Genomic DNA, 12,811 nt, shown 5'->3' with positions numbered 1-12,811 from the left:
CTGTGTTCTGCTTTGTTCCTCAAAGCGTAGATCAAACATTTTTTTTCTAAACAGATAAATTCCAGCAGTAGTGGGTTCTAGATCAGCTCTCCAATTTCACAAACCAGAAAGCCACCAAAAGAAATAAATATGTCTGACCAGTCTTGTATTTTTGCAAGGTCAGAATACCAATCATAACCAGAGGGGAAAAAAGTAGTTATTGAGAGTCTTAGCCTGTTAACTGGGGAGTTTTCTAAAGAAATCTGATTTTTGATTGGCCTCTTCTCTGAACTGGGTGAAAGCTCTCATGTACATCCAGCTCCTTCCTGGTGCAAAGGGATCCAGGCAGAATGGTGATGTCCTGAACACCTTCCTCTGGCAAAGCTCCATCCCGTTGTTCTGCTTCCATGGGTACTAGGAGCACAGCTGATTCACAGAAATGAAATCAAGCCCAAGGCTGGAGGAATTTCTGAGCATGATGAGAATTCTGCCTGGAGACTTCCTAGCAAATGCATGTGTCCCCTTTCCCAGTGGTGGCTGAGGTTGCACCATGGTCCCTCCTGTGAAGGCAACAAGCAGGCTCTCCTCTGCTAGCTGTAGGTGAGGCAATACCTCACCTTAAACCTCCTTTCAGACCAGTTTTTTGAACTGGACTGATGATTTCTGAAAATGAGGGGCTGCTCAGGCAAAAGCAATACAGCTGCACATTCCTCGTTCCATTCAGAAATTGGGATAAAACTCTTTTCTAGTTCAAGCTAAGTCATGAATACAACTTCATGCTTGGCTGTGCATAGGTGAAGAGTCTCTGGGAGAGGATGAAGGCAACCCCCAAAGCAGCTTCACAGCAAATCCCCAGCACTTTGATTATTTTGCCACTGCTAGGCCTCTACTCACCTCAACTGATCAGTGCCAAGAGAACACCAGAATGTGGACATATCTATCCATTTTATAGCCAGTAGAATTTTATTAAGGAATCACTGAGATAAAGTGGCTTTGACTCCTTCTCTCTGCAGGAGCGTGGATGAATGGGCTGCCCAGAGAGGGGGTGGAGTCGCTGTCCCTGGAGGTGTTCAGAAAAAGCCTGGCTGAGGCACTTAGTGCCATGGTCTAGATGACTGGATAGGGCTGGGTGACAGGTTGGACTGGATGATCTTGGAGGTCTCTTCCAACCTGGTTGATTCTATGACTTGCAAAGAGCTGAGTCCATCTGTAAACACACAGCTAGAGGTGGGTGAAAATGAAGCTCCAGTGCTGGCTCAGTTTGCTTCATGACAGCTCAGTTTCAGAGGCTTTGCAGAGCAGCTTGAAGATTTGCTTCTGTGTGTGAATCCAGAGACAAATGTCCCTGCCCAGTGTGAGTGGTTCAGATTAGGCAGATATCACAGATTGATGAAGGTAAGGGAACCTGTGGGGATCCAGAGAGTCAAGAGAGATTCCCAGGGCAGTGGGATACCTCTCTTAGTAACTAAACATCACGTAATTGACCCTTCATTAGGCTGTTCTGCTAACGGCTATGGTTGTAAGCCCTTTTTGCCTGAAAGGGAATGGTGCTCTAAGTGCTGACTGCCTCAGCTGCCACATGAGTGACTGGAGAGCAGCCAGCCAGAAAGGGACCTGGGGGTACTGATAGATAGTAAGCTGAAGATGAGCCAGCAGTGTGCCCAGGTGGCCAAGAGAGCCAATGGCATCCTGGCCTGGATCAGGAGCAATGTGGCCAGTAGGACAAGGGAGGTTATTCTGCCCCTGTACTCGGCACTGGTCAGGCCACACCTTGAGTGCTGTGTCCAGTTCTGGGCTCCTCAATTCAAGAGAGATGTTGAGGTGCTGGAACATGTCCAGAGAAGGGTGACAAAGCTGGTGAGAGGTCTGGAACACAGCCCTGTGAGGAGAGGCTGAGGGAGCTGGGGTTGTTTAGCCTGGAGAAGAGGAGGCTCAGGGGTGACCTCATTGCTGTCTACAGCTACCTGAAGGGGCATTGTAGCCAGGTGGGGGTTGGTCTCTTCTCCCAGGCAACCAGCAATAGAACAAGGGGACACAGTCTCAAGTTGTGCTGGTGGAGGCCTAGGCTGGATGTTAGGAGGAAGTTGTTGCCAGAGAGAGTGTTTGGCATTGGAATGGGCTGCCCAGGGAGGTGGTGGAGGCACCGTCCCTGGAGGTCTTCAAAGGAAGCCTGGATGAGGCACTTAGTGCCATGGTCTAGTTGACTGAACAGGGCTGGGTGCTAGGTTGGGCTGGATGATCTTTGAGGTCTCTTCCAACCTGGTTGATTCTATGATTCAAGGGCAGCAGGACCGGATACTGGCAGTCAGCACCCCAACAGCTTTTAGAACTAGTAAGAGGTGCCATCTCGGTCTCAGGGACTTTAAGCCAAAATGACATGACTTGCTGGGAGCTGCCAGGTAGCAGTTGCTGATGCATGATAATTCACTTCTCTCTGTCTCCTCGTCTTGCCCTCTGTCCCTTGTCACCTTTTGCAGTAGTAGCACAAGCTTCAGAGCTGAAGTGCAAAATGCTTTCAGCAAGTAAAGACAAACACCGATTAGAAGAGGTGCCAGGGATGAGATAACACTCGGATTTGGTATGAGCAGCTCATCCTCCCCTGCGGCACTCACACCCAATATTTTGACTTGCTACAATAATTTCCTGTGGGCTGGTATCTAGCGATTTGTTATAAATGGTAGCAACAGGCTCCATCAGGAGCTGCCCTGGAGGGTTGTTGATTCATTTAGTCCCACAATGAAGATTGAGTGAGGCATTATTTCAAAAAGCAAGCTGGATCCAGCATGTATTTGTATCAGCGTGCCAAAGATGACACAACCGCTGCCTCACCCAGCCTGGCAAAGTGAGATTTTGCTGGTGTTTTGTTTGGTCTTTGTATCTGGCTAGGAGGGAGTAAACTAAAAGCATTCCCTTTGAGGGGGTGGCTCACCCCATACCGGTGCACCTCTCCTCTGCAGAGGTTAAAGGGAGAGATATCAGGACCTTGGGCTTTTCCAAGATGCTGCAGTGACTGGGATTGCTTGCCCACCAAGTGCAACTGGAGCTCCCTACAATTCCTGCCACACTTTGGAAGTAAGGAGGAGAGCTGGTGAGTGACCTTGCTGATAGAGTTTTGGTGGTCCTAGTCAGTCAGTGTGCAGCAGATAAAGCTCACTTGCGTGTGAGGTCTTCACAGGCTCTGCACCTCTGCTGTCCCTGGAGAGCCCATAGGCACTAATGCATCTTTCCAGTTATGGGGCTTAAATTTCTGTCTGGTTACTTTTTAAAGAGCGTTTCTGACACTGTCAAAGTTGAAGCAATTGGAGCTTTCTTCAATCCAGGAGAGAAGCTGACTCAGCTCTGCTTTGCCCAGTCTTATTTAAAGACCATGACTACTGCTTCTGAAATGTTGCTTGTGAATGCTGTATTATTACACTACCTGCTTTTCCATCTGTTAAGTTCCACGGTTCCAGCAGCAAAAATACCACTGTCTGACAGTAACAGCTGTCAAAGATCTTATTTAGACCTCTCCAAAATGTAGTAAAACCTGATAACACTAAAGATAAACCAAGCTTAGTTGCAATAAAACTTTAAATGTGATTTTAGGAATGTTACTGTTTATAGCACCTCTGGATTTTTTTTCCTGCAGCATAAGAGGGAAATTGTACATATCTAGAATCTAAAGTACTATTATTTGCTTATTCCTGGTTTAAACAACATTACATTATTGTTTACAACCCATGTACAAATACATAAAGGCCACAGTATTCTGTATGGTTGTTCCCCAAACCTGGGCTACAGCACCTATGATCAGGCTGCTTCTTACAGGATAAAAATGCATCACTTGGGCCAAAGCCATCTCCCATCTTCTGTGCAACCCAATGACTTCACAGCAACCTAGAAGTCGAATTATAAGCATAGATTATGAAGCAGGAGATGCCCTGAACTGAGTACTGTGTATCACTTAGAAGTAGAAAATTACAACTCCATAGTAAGTAGTGCACTTAAATATTAATTTAATGTTAATTGTGTTAATTGGGACAATGAATTATATGAAGTGTTGTTAATTGAATGGTTCTGAAGACTTCCTGAAGTCAGGTGTCCCATTAGCATTGCCTAATGGACTGTGTTTCCTTAGGGAACCTCACAGCCTTGGTCAGGCACAAGGAAAACATCCAAAGAGATTCTGAAATGCTGTGGCTCTGTGGTGCTGCACACAAGCTGTGTGTCTACAGGAGACTCACCAACCAATCTCTGCTCCTGGCTGCTGTTTCCATGGTCTTAGCACCTGTTGGTTCTTCAGCCCACCTGGAAAATCACTGAAGAGCACAGAGCTGAACCCAAGGCGGCAGGGACATGAGTGATGCTCTGATAGCCATCACCTGCTCTCGGGGTTGGATTTACCTCTCGTGGAGGCACAGAAGTATGCAATGCCCTGCAAGAGCTTCTAGTCCTGGGAGAGCTGGAAGATATGGTAGCAGTACTGGCAGGCCTCTTGACACTGTACAGGCATCTCCCTGCTGAAGGCCAGGGGTACGTAAATATAACTTTGGAGAAACGTTTAGCCTGTTTCACGGCCCAAAACAGAGATGGGAGATGGCTGTATTTGGACTTGGGCTCTTCCTGGTGGCAGTAACTGCAGTCTGTTCCTCTGCTGTGAAGTGAGGCATGTTTTTGATGTAGCTTGAGTGTTTTTGGGTTTTGTGGGGGGGCTGTGGCTTTGGGTTTGTTGTTCTTTAAGGGGAGGCAGTGTGTGTTGTTTGTTGGTTTGGTGTTTTTTTGGTTCTGTTTTGGGTTTTGTTGTTGTTGGGTTGTTTTCTTTCTTTCAACAGCATTAGCACTCTTGGTGTTGCCATGTGGCAGCCTTCAGGAGTTACTCCGGAGGCTGGCATGGGACGTTCCTTGCACGGTACATGGCGCTCCTGGGGCCCCTCCTCATTCTGGGCTTGCTGGCACAGGCCAGTGCCTCAGCAGCATCATTGTTTGGAGCCTGCTGGCTGCATGCCACCCAGAGGGTTCCCTCATCATGCCAGCAGTTTTCCCGTGCTGCACTGATCCTGCCCAGCCCCTCCAAGTCCCTCACCAGGGACTGGGCAGGGCACTAATGGAATTGTTTATTGGGGAAGGCAGGCAGAGGAAGATGAGGCTGTTGACAAGGTTCCAACCACCAAACCGGTCTGAAACCATGTGATTTGGCACAGTGTGGGGAGCTGTAGCTAGCAACACAAAAGATGAATAATTGAGGGCTGTGGCATTCATTCTCCTAATTCAAAAATGATTAAGCTCTTGGTGAGGGCAGGCAGCTGCAGGTTTGGGCTGCCTTCGTCCTCCTGGCAATGGTTAACATAGCAGTCACAAGTGGCAAGATGGTGTGACCTGGTTGGTGAGTGGGCACCTCTCCTCCTCTAGCAGCACCCTTCACCTCAAAGCAGGGTTACCTTGGGGCCTCATGGTGCCCTATCCTGCCATGGGTGTGGGAGGGTATCAGTGCACACCACAAATACTGAGTGTCCTCATGCTCCTGCTGCTCTTTGCTCCACCCAAATTATCAGAAGGGATGTAAAGCTGCAATGTGGGGGTAAGTCACAGCCACCACACATGTCTGTCTCAAGGTCACAGTAATGAAAAAGGTAGGAAGAGTGAACATCAACTATTGGCTCGAAACAGAAGTGCCCAGCTCAGCTCTCTGCTGTGTTGCTGAAGTCACTTCCCAGGCTGTGGGACCAGAGCTCTAGGGGGGTTAATGGGCTAAGGGACCTGCCTAAATCAACTTTAGCTCTGTATTTGAAAATACCAGGCATGTTTAACTAAAACAAAATAGCTAATGGCTGGGAGTAGGGAGACTTTTGCAGTGTTAGTGAAGGGGAAAGTACAAACAAGAGGACTGGTTTTCAATTAGACAACTGTTACCTACATAAAACTGTTCTTATCAGGATTGTCTTATCTAATTTCATTCTCTCCTTCAGTCTTTTTGAGCTACTGCATGTGCCTACAAATGAACCTGTCCTTGGAAAAGAAACAGAAGCTGCTGCCAATTACCACAGAGGGCTGGAACTGAATAGGAAATCCCAAGGATACTGCTAGTAAGTGTAGGAATGTTGACTTTGGGACTGCTGCTTTACAGTTTGAGCTAAGTCTGTATGTGTCTTGCCATCAATTCACAGAGACAGTGCTTTGATATGGTTAATGTGGCACCTCAAAGCCTGAATACTGTAAGCAGGAGGCTGACGTTAAAACAGAAGGGGATTAAACCACCAGTGGTTGCTAGACACTTCTTTTCTCTGACTGCTGAATATCTTTCTGTCTTTTCCCCGTTGTAATCGACATGTCTACTGGCTTTTGTCAGAGTTGCAGCATTGCTGCAAAATTATTTTCTTTTGCCTTCCAAACTTTTTCCCATTTCACCACTCTGTGACTCTCCTCACTTGGCTCTGTGGCTGCTTTCAACAGACCTTTGCTGCAAAGCTTGCAGAGATGCCTCCTCAGCTAATCCTTTACAGCAACAAGTGATATTGTGTAGCTCTTCAGCACTGGCCGTCTTGGGGAAGAGGTGAGCAAGGCATAAGATTGCTAGGATGCAGTGCTGCCTAACGGGGGTGAAAGAAGTGCATTACAGCAGATCTCAGAAAGCTGGTGTTTATGTCACTTCCTTTGCATGTGGGGGGAGAAGTGAGGGATGCATCAGCCAACAGCCCCACAGCGAGTCTACCCAGTTCATAGCACAATCAAAGGCTGCACAAACTACCCAGGCAGGTGAAATGCCTCCTGTGAAGAGCAACTCCAGATTGTACGTTAGTGAGGAATCATAGAATCAACCAGGTTGGAAGAGACCTCCAAGATCATCCAGTCCAACCTATCACCCAGCCCTATCCAAGTCCAGGTAGCACATGGAGGGGCTGTCCAGAGCCAAAGAACAGTTTCAAAATCATAAAAAAAAAGCCATGGCCAAGCCACAAGGTCTTTATTGGCAGTCAGGTTTACCTCTGCTCTGCACACAGAAACGCTCCTTCAGAGTTACCCCACTGCACATATCCGCACAGAAGGGGATGGTATCTGCACACAGACTATCAAAGTGTAGGTGATGTTGCATTAAACTCACAGGAAAACTTATTTAGAGTGCCTTGTAGTGCACACAAACTTTGAGCTACCTATGTCTCTCTCAAGAGTTCCTCCTGTTGCATGAGATTGCGGCCACAGCTTCCAAGCACTGCTGCTGTTGCAGACCTCTTTGGCTTTCCCAGGAGAAAATTGGTGTGCAGTTGCTTTTCAATTTACAGGAAAAATAAGGCCAAAAAATCCCATAAAACAAATTTTGAGAAATTCTTACCCTCTCCAATGTTTATACTGAGTAGCATCTGTCCAGCCTGTTCGCACTCCATCTGCACTGCAAGCTTTCGGCTTTCTTGCTAACCACCAAATATCCCACTGCTTGGAAAACTCCTGCTCTTGAAGGCTATGGGTACCTCCTCGTCCTGAGTCCTGGCTTACACAGATGTCTTTGCCTTTTGGTGTATATACAGAAGTCTTATATTCGAGCCTTTGCTCTCAGTAATTTTGCTGTATTTTCTAGAGGAAATATCCCTTAAAAGATTGTTCCAATAACAAAAAGCAAGGACCACCCAAGTTTACATCTGGGAGAATGCTTTTCTGCAGTGGTTTGTGGAGATCTGAGAGGGACCATATCTGCTTTTTTCAAGACTGACAGTAAAGTGTATTTCCAGGCCATTTTCTATCCTCTTTGCAAGAATTGCAATATTGCATACTGAGCTATGATTCACAGCTCTATCATGCAGCCCTGAAAAGCATTCAATATATCTAACTGTTAGGACTCATTCTACTGTATGGGGAAGGTCATGTCTATCGAGCAGTTGTTTATAAGATGCAAACATTCATTCATTTTGGAGTTGATTGATAACAGCTGGAAATTGGACAAAGTTCTTTTTTTGTTAGACTTAATACTTTCCTTTTTGCCTTCATTGTTCACTCAAAGACTTTCTACATTATTTTCAGTGTCATTCTCTGTACCTTTTCCTAATTTCCTTCTATTTCCCCTTTTCTTTCCTATGATACATTTTTAATTTCTTTTATATTCTTTCCTTTTACTTTTCTGATTTATTTTTCCCCCACCAGTCTGTTTTTTTTTTCTATTTCTGTCATCATGTTTTCGTATGGTTCAGATGCATATGGTTGCACATAGTACAGATGAAGAAGATGAAAATATGAGGAAAGCCTTGTGTTTGAAAGAAGAATGAAGTGCAAAACTTAGAAAGGACTATCCCAAAAATAAGCTACATATAAAATACTACTGTTGAGTTACTGCAAACAGATTTTAAAAAGGAATGAAGGAAGGAAGGAAGGAAGGAAAGAAGGGAAAGAAAGGAAAGAAAGAAAGGAAAGGAAAGAAATGAAATAAAGAAATTAAATGGAAGGAAGGAAAAGAAAAAGAAGAGTCATGTCTTACTCTGACATACATTAATGGGACAATTGCACCAGCAGCATGGAGCATAGGTATCTTGTTTTCACTTTACTGTGGGAGGCCACATCCAGGATGGTGGGTTGAACTTTATGGGCAAATTGGGAGGTATTGAGATGATACCAACACATAAGGAAAGGTAGAAGGAATCCAGCTAGGCATTGAATTTGTCTCATTAGGGAGGACAAACACTATTACTGAGTGTAATGTAGTGGCAGGACTAGGGGGAATGGAGCAAAGCTGGAAGTGGGGAGATTCAGACTGGATGTGAGGAGGAAGTTCTTCACCATGAAAGTGGTGAGAGCCTGGAATGGGTTGCCCAGGGAGGTGGTTGAGGCCCCATTCCTGGAAGTGTTTAAGGCCAGGCTGGATGAGGCTCTGGCCCGTCTCATCTAGGGTAGGGTGTCCCTAACCATGGCAGAGGGGTTGGAACTAGATGACCCTTGTGGTCCTTTTCAACCCTGACTGATTCTGTGATTTTATGTTTTTAAAAAGAAAGGACATGAGGGTGTGGGTGGCAGCCTCCAGATATGGTTAGGTACATTGATTAAGACAATAATCTGATGTTCCTTCCACTGCCATGTTTTGGGGCTTTGCTGTGTTATTGCACATGCCTAGATGGAGCTGTGGAACTTTCACCCATCTTGTACTGCAGGATGAGGTGGCAGAAGGGCAGGTTGGCAGCCACAGCAAAAGCCCTCACAAGCACTGTTCTCAAACTACACTTCTGGTCCCAGTGCTAGTCCTGAGCAGTGTCATCTGCAGGTAATATGGTTACGATTCCTGTCCTTCTTGAAAGGGTTAACAGCTAAACTTTTTTCTGAGCAGGCTGAGGTCTCTGTGTGAGTGAGGCTAAAGACCTGCAAATGATGTTAGTTGCTGTTAAGCAGGCATGAGAGATAAACTATCCTGGCTTTCATATAAATATTTGCAGTTGCAAACAGGAGCAAGCCTAACTGGAGAAAACGTGAAGGATTCATTATTTTCTGTAATTTTAAGAAGTTTTCTTTGAGATTAAATACCTTTAAAATAACCCTACCATGGCACAATAAATCCTACATCCCCTTCCACTCAGTTACGTTGACCAGCGCCAAAATGCAGGTTGGTCACTGGGTCTCAAAGGTTGTGTCCTGGTAGGGCATAAACCCAGCCAGGCTGGTTTAACCCTTGCTCTCCTTCTCCTCTTGTGCTGAGGTCTGAGAGTGAAGTCAGATGAGCAAACCATAAGGGTTTGGCCCCAGCAAAGCCTTGAGGGCTAGGGGGCTTAGCACCACCTGTCAGGTGTCTTGTGCTACCCTCACTGTGCCTGTGTGGTCAAAGGAGGCACAAAGCTTTGAATGGTGCCAGTGCCTATTGGCCAGTTTGATTTTCAAACTGAAGTATTGACTGGATAGGGCTGGGTGATAGGTTGGACTGGATGATCTTAGAGGTCTCTTCCAACCTGGTTGACTCTAGGACTCTATGATTCTATTTAAAGGGGCAATGATTATTTAGCAACTGCCTTTCTGCTTCCTGCCTCTCCTTGTTTGCTGCTCGTTAAAGGTGGCTACTTGTATGCAGCTCACATCCACCATCTTCACAGCTCAGCAGCATCTCCTTCCTCTGCCTGGGATCATTATTGTGAGTTTGAAAGTGTCTTTGATACAGGAGACTTACTCAGGGACCAAAGTGTTGTGAGTACATCTGCTGGAGTGAATGCCAAGATTCCATAAGCATTGTTAGAATTGTTCCTCTTCTCTTGTTACTATTTTCCAAGTTCTGATTGTTTAAACTATTTAATTCTGTGCAATTACTTCCTGTCAACCAAAAATGCAAAGAACCTCAGGGAATTTTCCCAAATTTTAAAGTATTAATAATAATTTTTAAAAATCATACAGAAATTGACAGTCATAATTCATAACTATGATTAATTTCCAATACAGGCTGTTGGCATTTTGGCCAAAGAACAAAGTCTGCAGCAGCTGGGTCCTGCTTCTTTCTTTGCTCAAATGAAAAAAAAAACCCCAACAGCCCACAAATCAAAAACTAACCAACCAAAAATAACAGCAACAACAAAACACAAATGAAACAATAATTGTGGAAACAGATGCCAGACAGTCACAGTGGAAGAGTGTGCTAGTTTGAAGCTACCTAGAATATTTTGGTGAGAAGAACTAGATTACAGGCTGTGAAAGAGAAACAGTGCTGATGTCTACTTCACTCATAGGCTTGCTGAGAGGTATAAGAACCAGAAGCCAAATATAGATAAGGCACTTTTGCTTGGGAGCTCTCAGCTGCATTCTTTCTCTAGCCTCTCTGCTGTCTCTCTGATTAATCCATTTTGTCTCCTAACCCCCTGGCCGAACCTCTGTTCTTCCTTGGGACTGGGGTAAGGTTGAGAGGGGTGGGAGAAGGTGGAAGGGTGGTTGGGAGCTCCTCCTGGGGACTCAGGTTTCTGGGAGGGCTGTTGTGTTTCTGTATTACCTTTTGCCTTGTATATTTCTGTATATAACTGTCTATACTGTAAATACCTGCTTGTATATTGAGCTAAGCTGTAAATATGAGCTTCATTCAAATTTCCAGAGCCAGCTGAGTCTAGTCTGGGTGATTTCCAAAGTGTGGGGGGTTGGTGAACACCCAAACCACCACAAAGAGATACAGAAATTACCTGGTTTATTATTAAAAGATAGCTCTGAGCATCCCATGAGTGCAATGCCACTCATCAATTAAAAATCACCTTGGGACCACAAAGCAAGCTGTGTGCTACACACTCCCATTTTGGCAGAACAATCACAGGAAAAAATGCCTTAAATAGATACTAAAAATAGCAGACATGCAGTTAATAATCATCAGGTTTGGGGACAGTAGGAAATAAGAGGTCTGTCTGTTTATTTTCTCACGTTTTGGCATCAAGAAACAACATAGCTCACAAGCTTCTCCCTTTTAGGGCTGAGAATGCTGCTGGTGCAAGGCTATGCTGGAAAGTCTGCAGGGATTCGTGACTGCCAGTAGCAAATCTTGCAGAAAAAGCAAAGGAAGAGTTGCTAAAGGTCGTCTCCTCAGAACCAGGACAGAGAGTGGTGAGTCCCAGAGTGCTCTACCCTTTCACCAGCACTTTATAGGTGGGCTGAAATAGGAGGAGAGGGCAGTAATGCAGGAAACCCCTCCCGCACTCAGGAGACTGTGGGCACTGCGGCTCTGATACTGCGGAGCTGTGTCTTTGATGCTCTCCACAGTCCCAGGAGAGACAGGACTGGAAATTCCCACCAAAGGAAATGCAAGCACTCTTGGAGAGTAAAATGGGCAGAGAGTGAATAGGATCTATGGACCACCATCCTCTCCAAGGCACAGCTGTTCTCAACAGCACTTTGTTCAGTTTAATTTTAAATGACTCAGTGTGGCTTTCCCTTCTTCCTCCAGTAAGCTTGGTTCATTAGGTCCATTAGTGCAATTAGAGGTTTGACACAGCAGGCCACTTGAAAACTTCAGTCAAAAGGGTGTTTCACTGACAGCTAACTTCTCTCTCACTCCATGGGAAAATCTGTGTGAGCAAAATATGAATGTCTGAGTATGGCATTTCCCAGACAGAATTCCTTCTACCATGACACATTGTGTAGCACCATGGTCTGATGGTAAAGCAGAGCTTGTGAGGCTCTGTGCTACAGCTGGGCTGTGTGGCAGAGCATCCTGGGGCTAAATGCTATCATGTCTCCCTGTCACCTTGGGCTTACAGCTCACACCCCTGGGGGGATCATCCAAGCCAGAGAAAAGCAATCTTTGTTCCTTATTTGGGGAAACAGAGGCACCTGATCATACAAAGGCAATCAGCATGGCCCCACATCCCCAAGATGTGCTTGTGGGTCAGGGCAGAGCTGCCTGCTGGGGGTGGTGCACCATGAGCTGAATCCTACCATGGCTGCTCTTGGAGAGCAAGGTACCTAGGAATGACTTAGGACACAATGTTCAGGCTCCCTCAAATATTGATTTTTCTTCACTCACACCTAGAGAGGAGCTGGTCAGGGTGTGGGGCAGCTTTGGCTTCATTTGGACCAAGCTGCAGACCAGGGCTGAGTTATTTCTTGCTGTGTAGACTTGGAAGAGGCCTGTTCTCTGTGCTGTCCTGCTAGTAGTCTTCTGCTGCACCAGAGGACAGTCAGTGCAATAAGATGATCACTTTTTAGGGCAAGATTGATGGCATATGCTAGAGCTGTTATGGGAGCGTTGCCTGGTTTGGGTAAATAGTTTGTTTGACAGTGTGGGAGATGCTCATGATTCACTTTGAGAATTTGGGACAGAATAATATAAGACAGCATCTCTTGATGTCAGTGGGAAATGAGCCCATTTATGCTAGGCAGAACTTGGGCATGGCAAACCAGCACATTCATATGCTGTCACAGTATT

At 45.7% G+C, this 12,811-nt stretch overlaps 1 long non-coding RNA gene across 1 annotated transcript; it reads left to right on the top strand.

Annotated features, from left to right (window-relative positions):
- Positions 1-4,415: 4,415 nt before the first annotated feature.
- On the top strand, positions 4,416-11,484 carry LOC135177897 (uncharacterized). The gene is made up of 3 exons (XR_010303226.1): positions 4,416-4,491; positions 5,925-6,041; positions 11,358-11,484. It is a non-coding gene; the product is annotated as an uncharacterized LOC135177897 (long non-coding RNA).
- Positions 11,485-12,811: the final 1,327 nt, after the last annotated feature.

The sequence above is a fragment of the Pogoniulus pusillus genome, chromosome 8 (genome assembly GCF_015220805.1).
Source record: "Pogoniulus pusillus isolate bPogPus1 chromosome 8, bPogPus1.pri, whole genome shotgun sequence".
Taxonomy (NCBI): domain Eukaryota; kingdom Metazoa; phylum Chordata; class Aves; order Piciformes; family Lybiidae; genus Pogoniulus; species Pogoniulus pusillus.
This window is presented reverse-complemented; position numbering and strand designations above follow the sequence as displayed.